Source organism: Rhipicephalus microplus, chromosome 1 (assembly GCF_043290135.1).
Source record: "Rhipicephalus microplus isolate Deutch F79 chromosome 1, USDA_Rmic, whole genome shotgun sequence".
Classification (NCBI taxonomy): Eukaryota; Metazoa; Arthropoda; class Arachnida; order Ixodida; family Ixodidae; genus Rhipicephalus; species Rhipicephalus microplus.
This window is the reverse complement of record NC_134700.1, coordinates 32,367,085-32,375,575: the sequence shown is the minus strand read 5'-3', so window position 1 is coordinate 32,375,575 and position 8,491 is coordinate 32,367,085. Positions and strand designations below refer to the sequence as shown.

General features: G+C 44.3%; 1 pseudogene; it reads right to left on the bottom strand.

The window, feature by feature from the left end:
- Positions 1 to 3,886: 3,886 nt before the first annotated feature.
- Positions 3,887 to 7,589, bottom strand: LOC142767715 (uncharacterized; annotated as a pseudogene).
- Positions 7,590 to 8,491: the final 902 nt, after the last annotated feature.

The following is an 8,491-nucleotide window of genomic DNA, read 5'->3' as shown; positions in this document are numbered from 1 at the left end:
GCCGCATGGCTTATGTAGAAGATCAGACACGATGAACGGTGTCACTATCAGTATGTTGTTTGAAATGTACACATCTTCTTAAAGGATATTTGATGGTTCAATCACATGAGGCCATTTTCAGAGGAAATTGCTGCATTATATATCTGTGACGTCATACGCGAATGTTGAGTGGCGGGTTGAAACGGTCAGACTCAATAGACTGTTGGTGCTATGCCGTCGGCATCCTGATTTAGACTTTGCGCCAATCTCAGAACACAGTAACAGCAACACACAGCACACATTGGGCTGAGTCAAGTCGGCAGTATCTGTAAATATATGCGTAATTTGGTATGACTTCCTCAAAAATTATTTTGAATTGCAGCCCAACTGAAATAGTGCTTCTAATATAATTTACGTAGTATATCAATTTCATGAAGGGTGCTTACCAGCGCAAACGACAGGGCAGGAGGGGACAGGAGCTGTCTGTTCCTCCGTCCAGACCTACCTTGGTTGCACTACAAAACATGCAAATAAATTCAGAGATTGCATCTGTAATGTGGTGTATCAGCTCCTGTTATCGCGTGGAAGGTATTACGTCGGTCAAACAGGTCGTTGTGTAAATGAGAGGCTGAGGGAACATATGTACAATGTGGATCACTATAAACAAGGATGGCTGTCCGTTCACTGCAGCACGTGTGGCTGCCGGCCAATATTTTCAGAGTGTTCTATTATTGCTAGATTCAAGGATCGTACCACACGCGAGATCATAGAGGCAGAAAAGTTTTGTTCATTGAAAGATGCTCGTGTTAGCCCCCCTTCTGTCACGTTCACCGATAAAGAAAAGTTGTTCCTGTGCTTGTCAATGTGATGTACTTATGCATTGTCATTGTGTTTTGCGCATGGCTAGTGTGACTGGTAACTGTATAAAAACGAATACCTTCATAAGAAATAAACTGTTGGCAATTCAGCGCTCTGTCTCGTCTCTTCTTCTGTCCCCTCCTGCCCTGTCATTTGCGCTGGTAAGCACCCTTTATGTTGTTATACCAACACGCCCAATCCCACAGTCTCTTGAGCATCAACTTCATGGGTGACTAGACATATGCAAAATTGTTTCTCTGTCATCAGAGCCCTGAGACTAGAGCTCTTTCTCAAACAACCATCCGATACTGTTGTGGTGGCTCCGCGGTTGAGTAAATGAAACAGTGATGAAGTAGTGTGCAGTAATATCGTTACAAGAAAACGAAGCAGGTATAACCGCTATGCCTTAAAACAAAAGTAACAATCTGACCGATCGCTTCGCACCGATGCAGAACTTTCTTTAGCGGTTAAGCTGTCAAAAATGTTGAAAGTTAGCGCTGGTGTTGTGCACACTCTTCCAAAGTCCTCGTTATTTTTGCAATGTTTTGCTTATAAGCTCCCTGGTACCATAATTTGGTACTTTTCCAGAGTGTATACATGTAATGTTGTTAGGACTAAGTTAATAGCGGACGGGCGTCGGTGGACTGGCATGGCTTTGCGCATTTCTTACTAATAAACCATGCACGTGTATACGCTTAGTTATGGTATTTGATGAGCTGTCGTATTGCGTTCAGGCGGTCTGGTGTATGCCGAAAACAGAGCGAGGTGTATCCGAGAATAAAAGTACACACACACGTGACCATGCTGTGTCACCTTATCAAGGGCGTAACACGCGTTTATTTCTAGGTGAAGCGTCGAACCAACGGTGTGGTTAAACCGGTATAATAATATTGTGTTGAATTGTATAGTTTAAACGCAACCTTGAGGCAATGTCTAGCACCTTATACTACCACCTAATTTAATTAGGACAAAAATTGTGCGCTTCTTCGCCTCTTTACGGCTGTCATTCCCGCTTGGTATATACGCGTCCTTCTCGCACGTACAACTGTGGCTTTTCACACATGTCGAGTTCAAGACTACTGCTGCTGCATATCTTCCGGAACTTCGGTATGAGGATATTGAATATATGCTGTATTCGGATCAGCTGATGCTGGTTTTCGTGATTTTGCGAGGATAGCCCGATGTTTCTTGCTGATTCTTTGTAACAGTGTCTTTTGATCGTGATCAGGCCCCTCAGGTTGTGTTTGTCGCAGAATCACGCAAACGTTTGGCGAAGACGTTAGCTTAATCACGGCATGAGAGTAATGGGCCTTTTTCACGTTGGACGAGCGTCACCAGCCACCTTAGCGGCGAGAGGCAAAATCTCAATTGGTGGCTTCCGGGGCCCATCGGGCAGCAGTTCTCTCTCTCTCGTGAACAGTGCGGCGGCGGCTTGTATCGCCTTCGCTTTGCTCACTGTGGCTCACGTGTCTGCCTTTCGTAATACTTTTGCCACCATACGGTAGGGCTTTTTAACTTTCGCGAACACTCAAAGTGCTCCCGTTCATGGTTAGAATTATGTTTACGGCGGCACACATGAAGAAGCTCCACCACTCCGCTAGTCAGTGGAGCAGCGATTTGTCGTCCGTACCACAGGTGACGAGTGACGTGATAGAAAATCATTTTGGTGAGTCGCATCGCCAGCTACTAAAGGGTTGGATGTTCAAGGAAGAAAGGTATGTCCGCCACATCGAGTGTACGACACAGCGCCAACCTACCGGCCTCAGCCTCCTCGTATTGCGTAGCACATGTTTATGCTCTATGAAAGCGGGGCACTACAAACAAGTTGCAGTGCTTCATCACGATGGCACCACATCTGTTCTCCAGGCACATTGCGACTGCGTTGCTGGGTATGTTTGCCTTTGATGATCTATCACGCTTGTTTATTGCACCTTCCTTAGCAGACGTAAAATGGCGATGGCGACGCTACGAACGATCTCGCTTAGGCCTGTTGCTGTTGCATGACCCTTTTGAGCTTCGCTTCAGGGTGCAATCTACGTGTTACGGTCGCTATCGAGATAAGATTTGTGCGCAATCACAAGAGGGACGAACGAGCGAAAGTGCCAGTGGGCCGCGGATGTAAACGATTTCTGCGATTGAACAGCGTAAAGCGTGTGAAAGACTTTAGTGCTGCAGAATATTTTGCTTAAGGAAATGGGTTGCAGTCATGCACAAGTCGCGTAATGTAACGAATGGATAATGCTGGTTTCACAAGTTGATTGAGTATAATCTGTATCAAAATTATCGGTCGTGAACGGCTCGTTTACGCTAAGTCACAATCTGTAGAGGGTCGTGCGGCAATGGTACAAGACTATTTACTGTGTAAAAAGCGCTTCTTGTTCCATGAAATATTATTCCATTCACTGAGATGAAGCTGTTGCTTTAGGCAACTTGAAGTTGTGAACAGTCTGATCTGTGAATAAAAAAATCAGATAGGTTTCCCCAAGCATCATAGTAATATATTTTGTTTGTGCTTTGCATATCCTGTAGCCTGAGCCAGAAATTCCAGCACATTGCTGCTCTACTGTTTGCTATCCGTGGCATCCAGGCGCTGTCCTGCACAAGCACTCCATGTAGATGGATGGCACTAACACAAGGTGAATCAATGGCTTCATTTACAACTCAGTACAGCTTTGTTTATAAAGTAGGCCACAAAACACTACAAATGTTGCGGGTAAATGTGATGAATGAACAAAGGCTAAACTTTATGTGCCATCTGCAGTGGTTTTACAGCTCTGCTGAAGCACTTGAGAACTTACGTAAACTGCTTTTTGATAAAGTTAGCTTCTATTAGTGTGGTGCATATCAAAAGCAAAAGGTGAAAGATAACAAAGACGTCTTTTCCTTTTTAGTTCATATATACCACACTAGTACAAGCTAAAGTAATGGATAAATAACTCGCCTGAGCCACGACATGCTTTTTAATGTGTATTTTTTATGTAAAAAACATAATAATACAACCATGTGTCAGAGCAGCTAAAACCATGCAATATGAGCAGTTGTGAAGCTTTTTACAAGTAAAGCAACTTATTTATTTTCAGGTCAGATCCAGCTGATTCCTAAAGCGCTGGCAGAGATAACCTTCAAGAAGCACTTCATTAACAAAACTGTGCACGACAAACTAAATCACAAATTGGAACCAAACGTTATGAGGATTGGACCCCAGTGGCTCAAAAGAATTCGAGAACAGATGGCCGCACACGCACCTGAGGTCATCTGGAACTTTTACACGACTGGAAAACCAGCACTACTGAGAAACAAGAGCCCCATGAGCGACAGAGAAGACCTGCACTCGCCGAAATCCCTCCAGTTTATTGACGAGTATTTCAGGAAGCTAGTGCCCCTAACAGCCGCTGAGAGGGAGGAAGTGCACCTGAAGACACTGGGACATAGCCACAATCCCTCATGGCAAGCTGAAAGAACAGACAGGCTGACTGCATCAAAATTTCGTCGAGCTCTTCACTGCCGGAAGCCCGAAGGGCTGGTGAAAGAGATTCTGTATCCCCGGAAGGAAGTACTGCGCCAGGGTGACCCAAGGTTGTATGGGGTACAGAATGAGGTGAAGGCAGTAGATGCTTACGTGCATTTGATGAAGCTGTATGAAAAAAAAATTCAAGTTGTCCAGACAGGTGTCCATGTGCACATACAACATTGCTTCATAGCGGCATCACCTGACCACCTAGTTATTGAAGGAAGCGAGACTGGACTACTCGAAGTTAGATGCCCTGCTTTGAAAGCTGGTGTGAGAATCATCAATGCTTGTAATGACAGGGCATTCTGCAGTGAAATAATAGATGGTGAAGTGACCTTGAAACGGGATCATGCCTACTACTACCAGATTAAGGCACAACTAGGCGTGACGCCAAAACCCTGGACTAACCATTCTGAGCACAAGCACAGCGTATCACTTGAGCGCAAATATTTCGATCTCGCAGTTTGGAAAGACATACTCAAAAGACTGATTTATGTGTACAAGGTAGCAGTAATTCCAGAGCTGCAAACACGGCGTATTAGACGCCTTGGATTTTTGTATACGACAGGTGCAGGGTATGTGTGATTCCGCAAACACGCCCAAGGCTTTTACTTTATTGATAACTTTGACGAGAAAAAGCTGAAGTTTAAAATAAGAAAGCTATAAATGCGTGCATGTCCCAATAAAAATGCACTTTGAGCGAATATATATATCCTCATCATACGTGAATTGCAGCACGCACAGGATTTACTAACAAAAAAGAGAAGAAAACCACACACTATCACTGTTTTGCGCTAGTGTTATTTGCCACAACAACAACAAAAAAAATTATTTTGCTCTTTGAAGTAACTTTTGCAGTCCGTAGCGACCATCAAGGTTTCTTTTCAGTGCACTGAATGAAAGTACTGTCCACTTTCTCATTCTCTTACGTGGTGTCAGCGTGGTGTCTGCCATTATTTAGTAGCAGTAGTCACAAGTGCAGTAGCAGTAGTGCACAAGGTTGAAAGATAAGCGCATGTAGTGAAAATTGCATTTGCGATATCTAGCATGTTTACAGGCATGGGTGTGTCCAATATATGAAACTCCTTTATCCTTCTTATGACCCTTTCGATATGAACTCGTGAACTTGCAACATGTTTTGTTGCTTCAACATCTTTAGCACTCATCTGTGCTTCCCCAGGAATGCGAAACGGGGGCATATGAAGGGAAACACCGCGTGGCAGAAGGTCATCTATTTTGAACCCCTTGTCAACCATTATGCGATCTCCAGATTCAAACAAGTCCAGCATTGCAGACTGTTGGACAATGACTCTGTCACTTGTTCCTCCCACGTATAATGGTGACACAAAGCTTACATAACAGTCCGGTGTAGCGCCCACGAGACATTTCATTGTATTCGCAAACTTGTAATGAGAAAAAGTTCTTCTCTAAGCAGTTGAGCTTGATGGATTTTATATGCGGATTTCTGTCGTGTCAAATATTATGCGTGTGTTCAGGTACCGTCTATAGTGAGGTGGCATTTCCTGCTGCACTTCAGCAAGTGTAGGGAAGCTAGTTATTTAAGTCAGCACCTCTTGCAATTTCAGTATCTATTTTGAAAATATATGACTGACTGATGCCATTGAAATGGAAAAGTTACGAGCAACCTCTCGCATTGCCAAACCTGTTCTCAAGCGCACCAGTACGCCAAACATGTACTCAGAAGCACTGATTGTCCTGCTGTTTACATCTTCTGCGAACTGAGGGTCGCTTTCCATAACTAAATCAAGTATGGAATTAAACACTTTCACAGAAGGCAGTCCTGTGTAGTATAACATGTCCTCGGTACCTTTCATGTTATTGAGGCACAGCGTTGTAGCCTTCAATTTATAGTAATGTCCCTGCCATTGATTTTTTTGATCCTCAGTAGCTTTTAGCTGCCCTTCCATCATTTGCACTTTTTTCTTCTCTGCGTTTAACTGTCTGTGAAGTAGCATGATGCGCTCTAAAGAGATATCATCAGCCTGGCAGCTCTTGTCATGATCACTTGGCATGCTAGATGCTGTTGTAGTGTTCTTGCCGATAATAAAACCAGATCGCATATAGTTTTCCGCTCCACGTGATGGTGGTCCTTTAGCCGCAGGTGGTGTAGATGGCCTGACAAGTGGTTCGCAATCTTGTAAACCACTTTGGGTTTCCCCTCTGTTTTGCGGTGTCTCCTGACCAACAGGCTGTCCAGATATGCCCTGACCATATTGGTGTTGTGGGGTTGTTGCACTCGGGCTTGCTGCTATGCTCGGTGTGGTCCTCTGTGCAACAGCTGACGTAGCTTAGCTGCTTGCACCGGTCAAGCTTGAGGCTGATAAATGAAATTTAGAAGATATATGTTCACTTCATTCAGTGTTACAGTTTCTAATGAAAATATAAATGAGTTCAACTTACAATATGAAAAGACTTTCTACTTTTAATAAACAAATGATCTACGGAGGCAGCAGAATGATGTAAGTTAGAGTGCTGCGTAATCGTTTTTAAAAATATTTTTGAAAGTATAAACAATCGTTAGAGGTATAAAACGACGTATAAACGCAAGCCTGCGGCTGTTTGCAGTGCCGAACATCAAAAGAGCTTCAAGAACAGAATATATACCTCGCCATCGCATCAATCTCTCAAAGCGAGCGGGGGATCACGCCGTGCCAGTGGATCCCATGCATCTCGCTACCTTGTGCTTAAAAATTGACGGTACGTAATCAGAATGCGTCATTAAGCGTGATGGGACTCCTGCGAAGAAATGTGATGTTGGAACAGTTCTGTTAGGGTCACGGTTAGGTGACGCTAAGTGATCCAACATGGCGCGTAAACAAATGCATGATCGCCGCTCTGTTGCAGCCGTATTCGGAAACACGTGAATTTATGGTCTAAAATTAAACAAACTGTTCATCAAGAAATAAAGAACATGAAATTACTGCTCATTTACCTGATACGAAGTGATTGCTGCAGACGCGAGAGTTATCTGTCGGTTCCCAAGGTGATCTGTTGGCGTTGACACGGCGGATTGCTTGCACCCATTTCTTGCGTCTCGTCGCCTGACGCGTCGCGACAGGAAATCTAAAAAAATTGCATGTTTGTAGGCTTTCCCCTTCAATTGCTGCAACCCATGGCAGCACATCGCTGCAGCATCGCGAAAGAAAGAAAACAAAACAAACGCACTCTACACGAACAGCGACTGATAACGCGGAGAGCCCGCACGTACGACGCACTTGCCCACACGTCCGTTCTCGGTGGCCGAGTCACTAAAAGTATTTCGAGCACTGTCCGCTAGTGGCACCGTCGTAGCACTTCTGACGCGCGTGCGCAGAAAGCTCCCGTGCGAAAGGTCAGATCACGACCGTCTTATTACCTCCGCTATGCTAGGTGTCCGTGTGACACGCAACGCAAGCTTAGCACAGTCGTAAAAAGTAGTATACGCTTGTTTTGTTGGTTATACAGATAGCTGGTGCTGTATAAAAGCTATCAGTTGCATGCTACTTCATTAAAAAATTTTGTTTCACAGTCTTTTGCACGAACCACAATCTTGGTCGTGATACCAGCTCGTCAAATTGAGCGACAGTAGATTTTGGCATTTGCTGGTTGACAACACCATCGCTGCCTTTCTGAGTGCTAAATATCACTTTTGTTAAGGAGGCTTGAAATCATGTTTGTTTTGTTGGGAACAAATACTTCTCTGGCCTCATTTTGTGTGATTTTGTCCAATTTCGTCGACGCTTTCTTACAAAGACCTGGCAACGCTCAGTTTGTCATCCGGGTTCTGGGCAAAGAAAAAAGAATTTCAGCTGCCTCAGCAACGCCAGCAACGAGCCAGATTACATTGATGAGTATAAAATACCGTTCTTCAATACGACTGCCTTCTTGTTCATACCTGTCACGTGCACCTTAATGAACCGCTCGCCGTAGTGTGCGAGTATTCGGCGAATAATCAGGACGAACAGTTGCGGCTAGTCGCGTACGTGCGACCCGAGTGAACGACTTTTTTTCTCTTTTGATTCGAGGGTACATGGTAGAGTAGAGGTAATATTTTGATGTGCAACATGTGTAAGTTTACCACAACATGACGGGAGCCTATGTCGTCTGCCTATGTCTCGGGTATCCTTTAGATAAGTGCCTGCC